Genomic DNA, 8,668 nt, shown 5'->3' on the forward strand with positions numbered 1-8,668 from the left:
TCCCAGTTCCGCAGATCGTAACCACGGACGCAAGTGGCAAAGGCTGGGGGGCACATCTGGGATCCCTTCTAGCGCAGGGCACGTGGAAGGGCGACGAACTGAAAAGATCATCCAATTGGAAAGAGCTGAGGGCAGTGGGCCTAGCCCTCAGATTTTTCAAAAAGGAACTTCAGGGCCACCACATACAGGTACGGTCGGACAACTCATCCACCGTGGCCTATATAAACAAGCAGGGAGGCACCAGAAGCGGAAGTCTGCTGGCCCTAGCAAAGGACATTCTAAGCTGGGCCGAGAGCAACACTCTCTCACTCTCAGCGGTGTTTCTGAGAGGGGAGAGGAATGTAATCGCAGACTTTCTCAGCCGGAGGAGTCTAAGAGAAGGAGATTGGGCCCTCAACCAGGAGGTTTTCGATCTCATTTCAAAAAAATGGGGACCCCCGGAAGTGTATCTTTTCGCTTCAAGAGACAACGCGAAAACCCCCTGTTTTTTCTCCCTAAACACAGAAGGAGCACTGGGGGTGGACGCACTAACCCAAAACTGGCATTTCAGGACATGCTATGCCTCCCCCCCTCCGGTGCTATTACCGGCGGTTCTGAGGAAGTTTCAACTAGAGAGCACCTCGCTCATTCTAGTAGCTCCACATTGGCCAAAAAGGGCATGGTTTTCAATCCTCAGTCAGTTAGCAGCGGAACCGCCCCTATTCCTTCCACTTCGAAAGGATCTTCTCTCTCAAGGTCCAGTCCTCTGTCCACAGGTGCATCAGTGGAGATTAGAGGCCTGCCTACTGAGGAGGGTATATTAAAATCTAAAGGATTTTCTCAGAGAATAATCTCCATCCTGCTCAACAGTAGGAAAAAGGAGACGCGTAAGATATATAAAAAAGTCTTGCTCCTTTTCAACAAATGGTGCATAGAAAACTCCTTCTCGGTGCAGAGTCCCATAGCTGTGTTGGAGTTTCTGCAGTGTGGAGCAGACGGGGGGTTATCTGTAGCGACCCTTAAAGGTCAGGTTTCAGCACTCAGTGCTTATCTGGAGATATCTCTGGCCACCAATTCATGGGTGGTAAGATTCTTTAGGGCACTGTCCAGACAGAGACCTACCCAAGGTCCACCCTTTCCTGGGTGGGACCTATCCCTAGTATTGCAGAGCCTTACGGGAAGTCCCTTTGAGCCATTGGACAAATGCTTGTTAAAGGAACTTACCTTAAAAACAGTGTTTTTAGTAGCAGTGACAACTGCCAGGAGAGTCAGTGAAATTGAGGCGTTATCAATTAGACCTCCTTTTTGCGTTATCTTGCCAGATAGGATAGTCCTTAAGATGGATCCAGCATTTTTGCCTAAGGTGGCGTCAGGCTTTCACAGAAGCCAGGAAATAGTCCTACCTTCATTTTGTTCCAACCCTTCAGGAGAAAGGGAACTAAAGTTTCATTTTTTAGATGTAAGGAGGTGTATCCTACATTACCTAGAGATGACTAAAACAATAAGAAAGTCAGATTCTCTATTTATTTTGTTCTCGGGGACCAGAAAAGGCCTCAGAGCGTCTCGACGCACGATTGCCAGATGGCTTAGATTAGCTATTGGACAGGCATATTCTTTAGCAGGGAAGGAGATCCCTAGCGGTATAAAGGCACACTCTACCAGAGCAGTGGCAACTTCCCAGGCAGAGAAGGCTGGAGCAACGCCAGAGCAAATATGCAAGGCAGCGACATGGTCCAGCTACTCCACTTTCGTTAGACCTTACAGAGTGGACCTGGTGGCGGCAGGTGAGCAGGCTTTTGGGCGAAAAGTTCTGCAAGCTGTAGTCCCACCCTAATTGGTAAGTGCTCGATTATCCTCTCTATAGTGGCTGTCCTGAATGACGGAAAGGGAAAATAAAAGTTACGTACCGGTAACGTCTTTTCCTGTAGTCTTTCAGGACAGCCCTAGTTACCCACCCTAAGCTTTGGGGGTCTTACAAAAGACCAGAACGCAGTATGATGATATTGAATAGTATGTTATTAATGTGTTCTTGTGTCTCCCCAGCTGGCCGGAGGTGATCTTGAAAAAACTGAGGTCTGGCAGGGGAGGAGAGAATTTATGGACTCGCGCAGTGTTTCCTAGAGGAAAAGGAGGAGACTATCTATCTCTCTATACTGGCTGTCCTGAAAGACTACAGGAAAAGACGTTACCGGTACGTAACTTTTATTTTTTTTTTCAGCTTGAAGAAGCTTGCGTGTTTTTGTGCTCTTGCACGTTTTTATTGAGCTTCTTTAAGCTACTTTGAGCATAAGCTTTTTCACAAACCCTCCTTTAACCACTTCAATACATGGCACGTTCCCCCCTTCCTGCCCAGACCAATTTTCAGTTGTCAGCGCTGTCGCACATTGAATGACAATTGCGCGGTCATACAACGCTGTACCCAAACTAAATTTTTATCATTTTCTTCCCACAAATAGAGCTTTCTTTTGGTGGTATTTGATTACCACAGAGTTTTTTTTTTTTGCTAAACAAACTAAAAAAGCCTGAAATTTTGGAAAAAAAAAAAACAAACAATCTTTTTTTGTTTCTGTGATAAAATTTAGTTTTCTCCTTCGCTGATGGGCACTGATGAGGCAGCACTGATGGGCATTGATGAGGCGGCACTGATGAGCACTGATATGTAGCATTGATGGGCACTGATAGACGGCACTGATGGGCACTGACAGGCGGAACTGATGGGCACTGACAGGTGGCACTAATGGACACTAATAAATGGCACTGATGGGCAGCACTGATGACGAGGTACTGACAGGTATTACTGATGGGCACTAATTGGCACTGTGATGGGCACTGACAAGTGTTCCTGATGGGGCACTGACTGGCAGCTGATGGGCACTGATTGGAATTATTGTAGCACCTCTCATGGGGGCTGCGCTGATAATCAATGTGCTGATTATCAGCGCAGACCCCCCTCTGACAGGGAGAGCCGCCGATCGGCTCTCCCTGTCAGCGCAAACTGAGGAAAGCCATTTACCGGCACTTCCTGGTTCACGCTGTGATCAGCTGTGATTGGTCACAACTGATCACGTGGTAAGGAGCCTCCGTCAGACTCCTTACCACAATCAGAGATGTGGTGTGTCAGACTGACACACAGCACCACCGATCGCCGCGCACCCCCCGTGGGCTCACGTTGGCATGTTATCTAGCTGGACATCATATGACGCCCAGTCAGGATAACTGAACCACCGCCTGGCCATCATTCTGCTATAGGCCAGGCGGGAAGTTAGTCTATGGGCACACACAAGTCGCATAGAAGTCGCATTGAAATAGTACAGGAAACTTTTCTAAAGTAAAAACGACTTCAGTAGTGCTAATTAAGACGTCTCTCATTGACTAAAATGGGATTTCTCTTCTCTTTTATACTCAGTTGTGATGTGACGCTACTCGTATTGCAAGATCTCACTGATTTATCAAGTTAAAATAATTGTTAAAAAAAAATGTTGCTCGTCTTGTAAAACACTCGCAATCCAAGGTTTTACTGTACTGCACATAGGCTATATATATTTGTGTAAACATTTTCAGCAACATTTTTTAGAGTGTGAGTAACTTTAAGAATAAAACGTAGTCGGCAGGATTTGAACCTGCGCGGGGAGACCCCAATGGATTTCTAGTCCATCGCCTTAACCACTCGGCCACGACTACAAAGGCAGGACACAAAAAAGGTACAAGTGGGGTTTGTTTCAGAGACGCATTGATAGTCTGGAACTGACATGAGCTTAGTGGCTCAGACAAGCAGATATTTTATGCTACAGACTTGCTAAACTAAACCCTTCTGTACCGAAACTGTTTGTTTGCCTTGGTGGATAAAAGTGCAGGACAAACCTGCTTGAATTGGACAGTTCCTAGGTGTTCTATGAGTGGATTTGCAAATGTATGCAACAAAATACAAAGTAGTTCAGACACACCGCCGCTGCCTGAGTTCAGCTGAGCGCTGCAGCCCGCTATCCCTGTCACCACTTCACTGATGGGGGGGGCTTGACAGCACCCGCTACAACTGCCAGCTTCCTTGGTGTCACCCGCACCCCCATGGCAACATTACTGCTACACAGTACACCAGGCAGCAGCTAGAGAGGACACACGGTGTGCAGCAGCAGTCACACCACCCGCCCGGGGCATTAGATATAGAGACAGGCACAGACTCAGCAGGGAGTAGCGAGTGAAGGAAAACACCGGCCAGGGACAGCCATGGCGCCGGAGGCGTTTCGGCTGAAAATAATAAACTACCAAAGGAAGCCATGGTTTTTGCCAACCTCAGGATGGTGTCACCCAAGTGCGGACCACACCCCCCTAGCCACGCTTCTTTTACCTCTCCTGTCCTGTCCTTTGATTGACAGGTTGCTATAGCAATGGGGCGGGAACTTCCACTGACATTGCTATAGCAACCTGTCAGGAAGAACGCCGGCCTTGCTGAGGCATTACTGAGCATGTGCGAGATCTGGAGGTGCATGCTGGGTAGCCAGCTGCACAGAAATACAGGAAATTAACACAGGAGGGCTTCAGATGCACACAACTAAAATGGAACCTGCCTGCTTCCGAGATCAGTGAGTACAGGGCCGATCCTGGCCGGGTGCACCCAGGCGCCACAGTGGTGGGGGCGCTGTCGCTGAAGCACCAGAGTGCTCCCCTCCCTCCTCCTCTCCTTGTCCGTAGGCGGCTCTCTCTGTCGGTCACCGCCACTCTGCCCACCATTCCCCTCCCTCCTCCTGTCAGAGGAGAGTGAGACAGCCGGAGACCGGAGCAGCTGTCTCTGTTCAGAGAGAGACCAGCCGCGGCCGCGCAGTGACGTCACGGGGGGGGGGGGGGGGCGGCCCAAGCCCGACGTGTTCCACTTCTCCTGTGTGTAACTCCGAGTCCTGCCTGCTGCCCAAACCTGAGCTCTGTTCTCCACCTGGGCGGCGCGGCTGCACACCGTCCTCTCCCAGCTGCCGCCCGGGTGTTTTTAATTAGACTAATGGAGGGGGGGTCTGTACTAATGTAGGGGGGTGATTTTGTCCTGGGGATCTGTACTAATGTGGGGGGGTGGTTTGTCCTGGGGGGTCTGTACTAATGTAGGGGGGTGATTTGCCCTGGAGGGTCTGTACTAATGTAGGGGGGGTGGTTTGTCCTAGGGGGTCTGTACTAATGTAGGGGGGTGGTTTCTCCTGGGGGGTCTGTACTAATGTAGGGGGGTGGTTTCTCCTGGGGGGTCTGTACTAATGTAGGGGGGCGATTTGTCCTGGGGGGTCTGTACTAATGTGGGGGGGTGGTTTGTCCTGGGGGGGTCTGTACTAAAGGAGAGGGGTGGTTTGTCCTGAGGGGGGTCTGTACTAATCTAGGGGGTGGTTTGTCCTGGAGGAGTCTGTACTAATGGAGGGGGGTGGTTTGTTCTGGGGGGGTTCTGTATTAATGGAGGGGGGTGGCTTGTCCTGAGGGGGGTCAGTACTAATGGAGGGGGGGTGGTTTGTCCTGAGGGTGGTCTATTCTGATAAAGGGGGGTGTCTTGTCCTGGGGGGGTCTATACTGAGGGAAGTGTTGATACTTAGGGGGGGGTCTGCACTGATGGAGGGGGGTCTGTACTAAGGGGCGACTATAGTTGGTGGAGGGGGTGATACCATGTTTTACCGCACCGGGTGACACCAACCCTAGTGACGTCACTGCAGCCGCGGGCTTTTGTTTCCCCTCTCCCTCTCCTCTTTGTGCGCGCTGCTGTACTAGTGAGCAGCGCACTATGTTTCTTCCCCTGCCTTCATATCGGCCAGGGAAGAAAAAAAAAAAGGAGCAAAGAGGATTGTGGGACATGTAGTCCCAAGGACAGGCAGCCCCACTGTAACACAGAAACTGCAGCCCACACAGCATGCTCAGCTGAATGGGAGAGAGAGAGAGCAAGGAGCACAGGAAAGCTTTCAGGAAAGTGCACCCAGGACTCCAGAGGGAGAGGAAGGGGAGAGAACCTCGCTGCCCTGCGCCACATGAGGGAAAGCCACACAGCCTGGCGCCATCCCTGGTGGAGAAAGGAATGGAGTCATTGCCAGAATATAGATCTGGGCTCTACCCAGCGGAGTGAGTGAGCTAACTCCTGATCAGAGGAACCGTTGTTGCTGTATCGCTGGGTCAGGTAAGAGGGCCGATCGGCCATTATTTACTAACATCCATAGGAACTGCAGTCTCTGACCGTCTCTTGTATCATGTCTGCAGTCTCTGACCGTCTCTTGTATCATGTCTGCAGTCTCTGACCGTCTCCTGTATCATGTCTGCAGTCTCTGACCGTCTCCTGTATCATGTCTGCAGTCTCTGACCGTCTCCTGTATCATGTCTGCAGTCTCTGACCGTCTTCTGTAGTATGTCTGCAGTCTCTGACCGTCTCCTGTAGTATGTCTGCAGTCTCTGACCGTCTCCTGTAGTATGTCTGCAGTCTCTGACCGTCTCCTGTAGTATGTCTGCAGTCTCTGACCGTCTCCTGTAGTTGCCATGGAAACATTTGTAAAGGGGAGGAGTTGATAAGATGACCACGCCGACGTGGGGGTGCCAGAAATATTTCTGCACCCAGGCGTCTGTGACCCTAGGATCGGCCCAGAGTGAGTAACTAACTATTTTTCAAGAAAGTAAAAGTGCAAAATATATGACATGTTAGAAAGGTTCATTTACAGGTTTTGACAATTACAGAGCAGTCTTTAAAAAAAAAAAAAAAGTTTAGGGGACTGGAACTCTCCTTAAATCCTTCTGCTAGAGTATAATTGTTAATGTGCATGTCAGGTGACAATTGTTTTTTTTAAAGACCTGAAGAACAAGTTTTTGCACGTCTCCCATATGGTCTAGCGGTTAGGATCCCTGGTTTTCACCCAGGAGGCCCGGGTTCAACTCCCGGTATGGGAAATTTGAAGTTTTTTTTATTGTCCTTACAATGTCTCTTTTTATGCCAGCCAACTTAACCACTTGACCACTGGGCACTTAAACCCCCTTCATAACCAGACCAATTTTCAGCTTTTGGTGCTCTCACATTTTGAATGACAATTACTCAGTCATGCAACACTGTATCTATATGAAATTTTTGTCCTTTTTTCACACAAATAGAGCTTTCTTTTGGTGGTATTTAATCACCGCTGGGTTCTTTATTGTTTGTGCTATAAAAGAAAAAAGACAGAAAAATCTATAAAAAAATGCATTTTTCTTCGTTTCTGTTATAGAATTTTGCAAATTAGTAATTTTTCTTTATATTTTGGACAAAATTTATACCGCTACATATCTTTGGTAAAAATAACCCAAATCGGTGGATATTATTTGGTCTTTGTGAAAGTTATAGAGTCCAAAAGCTATGGTGCCAATATCTGAAAATTGATCACACCTGAATTACTGATGGCCTATCTCATTTCTTGAGACCCTAACATGCCAGAAAAGTACAAATACCCCCCAAATGACCCCTTTTTGGAAAGAAGACATTCCAAGGTATTTAGAAAGATGCATGGTGAGTTTTTTGAAGTTGTCATTTTTTCCCACAATTCTTTGCAAAATCAAGTTTTTTTTTTTTTTCGTTTTTTTTTTTTTTTCGTTTTTTTTTTTCCACAAAATTGTCATATTAGCAGGTTATTTCTCACACACAGCATATGCATACCACAAATTACACCCCAAAACACATTCTGCTATTACTCCCGAGTATGGCGATACCACATGTGTGAGACTCTTACACAGCGTGGCCACATACAGAGGCCCAACATGCAGGGGAGCACCTTCAGGCATTCTGGAGCACCCAGGCCAATTCTGACATTTCTCTCCTACATGTAAAAATCATCATTTATTTGCTAGGAAATTACATAGAACCCCAAAACATTATATATGTTTTTTTAGCAAAGACCCTAGAGAATACAATAGCGGTCATTGCAACTTTTTATCTCGCACGATATTTGCGCAGCAATTTTTCGAACGCTTTTTTTTTTTAAAAAGTTTTGTCCTTTAAAAAAACCAAAACAGTAAGGTTAGCCCAATGTTTTTGCATAATATGAAAGATGAAGTTACGCCGAGTAAATAGATACCTAACATGTCACCTTTCAAAATTGCACACGCTTGTGGAATGGCGCCAAACTTCGCTAATTAAAAATCCCCATAGGCGACGCTTTAAAATTTTTTTACTGGTTACAAATTTTGAGCTAGAGGAGGTCTAGGGCCAAAATTATTGCTCTCACTCTACCGATCGCAGCGTTACCTCACATGTGTAGTTTGAACACCGTTTTCATATGTGGGCAGGACTTGCGTATGAGTTCGCTTCTGCAAGTTAGCACACGGACAGGGGCGCTTTAAAAAAAAATTTTTTCTTTTTATTGTTCATTTTACTTCATTTATTTTAGTTTGACACTTTTTTCCAAAAAACATTTTTTTGATCACTTTTATTCCTATTACAAGGAATGTAAACATCCCTTGTAATAGGAATATGGCATGACAGGTCCTCTTTACAGTGAGATATGGGGTCAGTAAGACCCCCACATCTCACCTCTAGGCTGTGCCTGAAATAAAAAAAAAAAAAAAAAAAAAAAACGATCCTGGCTTCGATCGTAGCGGTGAGTCGGTAGAAGCACCGGAGGGCGGCGGGAGGGGGGGACGTCCCCTCTCGCCTCCTGTAAGAACGATCAAGCAGTGTAACAGCCACTATGATCATTCTTATGGTGTAGGGAATCGTCGG

At 47.3% G+C, this 8,668-nt stretch overlaps 2 non-coding genes across 2 annotated transcripts; one reads left to right on the forward strand and one right to left on the reverse strand.

Annotated features, from left to right (window-relative positions):
- Window positions 1-3,578: 3,578 nt before the first annotated feature.
- On the reverse strand, window positions 3,579-3,660 carry TRNAS-AGA (transfer RNA serine (anticodon AGA)). The gene has a single exon. It is a non-coding gene; the product is annotated as a tRNA-Ser (tRNA).
- A 3,138-nt stretch (window positions 3,661-6,798) lies between these two features.
- TRNAE-UUC (transfer RNA glutamic acid (anticodon UUC)) lies at window positions 6,799-6,870 on the forward strand. Its single transcript has one exon. It is a non-coding gene; the product is annotated as a tRNA-Glu (tRNA).
- Window positions 6,871-8,668: the final 1,798 nt, after the last annotated feature.

Source organism: Aquarana catesbeiana, linkage group LG04, assembly GCF_042186555.1.
Source record: "Aquarana catesbeiana isolate 2022-GZ linkage group LG04, ASM4218655v1, whole genome shotgun sequence".
Classification (NCBI taxonomy): Eukaryota; Metazoa; Chordata; class Amphibia; order Anura; family Ranidae; genus Aquarana; species Aquarana catesbeiana.